The sequence below is a fragment of the Penaeus monodon genome, chromosome 27 (assembly GCF_015228065.2).
Source record: "Penaeus monodon isolate SGIC_2016 chromosome 27, NSTDA_Pmon_1, whole genome shotgun sequence".
In the NCBI taxonomy this organism is placed as follows: Eukaryota; Metazoa; Arthropoda; class Malacostraca; order Decapoda; family Penaeidae; genus Penaeus; species Penaeus monodon.
Genome location: NC_051412.1, coordinates 2,758,949 through 2,759,911, shown reverse-complemented (window position 1 = coordinate 2,759,911; position 963 = coordinate 2,758,949). Strand labels below are relative to the sequence as shown.

Here is a 963-nt window from a genome sequence, read left to right as displayed (position 1 = left end):
TATCCAGGGTCTTAGAGCAGTGTCTAAAGCATGCTTCTGTCGTCTTCCCTTTGCTGTCTTGCGTATGCTCTGCATGAAGGGCTTTCACTTGAAATGTCTGTCTTGCTCTTTAAAGATGGCATTCTCAATGTGACAGCTTTTATTCTCACAGAAAGATTTAATGTAGTTGATTATGTTTGCCTTATTTATTTTGTGATGTTTGTGTTACTTTTTATTGCGTGGTTTGACGTGTCCAACTCAAGCTATTGTTGTAAGCAGAGAAGTCCAAAGATGAAATATTTATTTGTGAATTTAAACATAGAAGTAGAATTTTGAGGGCTCTAAACAGAAACTAACAATCACAAACGGTCTTTTAATAATGGACGTCACAAGCTTTAGGAGTAATGGAGAATATCGTATTGTAGATAGATAATTTATTTTATTAAAAGTATCTATTTAATGTGCATTTTATGTAAACCCTTTTTTTGGAAGTAAAATAGAGCACCCTTTTATATGTTTTGTTTTGTATGGTGTCTTTGCTTTTACAAAAGTTAGAACTTAGTGTTTTAGAAATGTCTGTGTGGTTTTATTGGCTTTTGATTGTTATCTTATGTGTGAATTAACAAGAATCTATGCCAATAAATGCAGTGGGATAATGTTCTGCTTTTTGTTAAATGTTGCATAATTGAGAGATGATTTTATGGCTTTTTGAGCATGCGTAAATAATCACTTATTGCTTTTAAAAGATATTTAATCTCTTTTGATGTGATATTCATGAGTTGATATACTAATACCACCTTTTCTTATTAATACTGATAAAACATACCCAAAAAGGGATGATATGGACCTGACAGTATAAAATAGTACTTCTTTATCAGACTTGTTTGCATAGATAAGCAATCATAAACCATTCTGACAGTGACAGGTAGTACTTGACAGCTCTCAATGACAGGCATGACGGTAGTGAGGAAGATGAGTCGAGTA

At 32.8% G+C, this 963-nt stretch overlaps 1 protein-coding gene across 7 annotated transcripts in view; it reads left to right on the top strand.

Annotated features, from left to right (window-relative positions):
- Positions 1-963, top strand: part of LOC119590540 (probable E3 ubiquitin-protein ligase MGRN1) — a 23,431-nt gene that overhangs the window by 12,137 nt on the left and 10,331 nt on the right. The gene's annotated exons all lie outside the window — the stretch shown is intronic.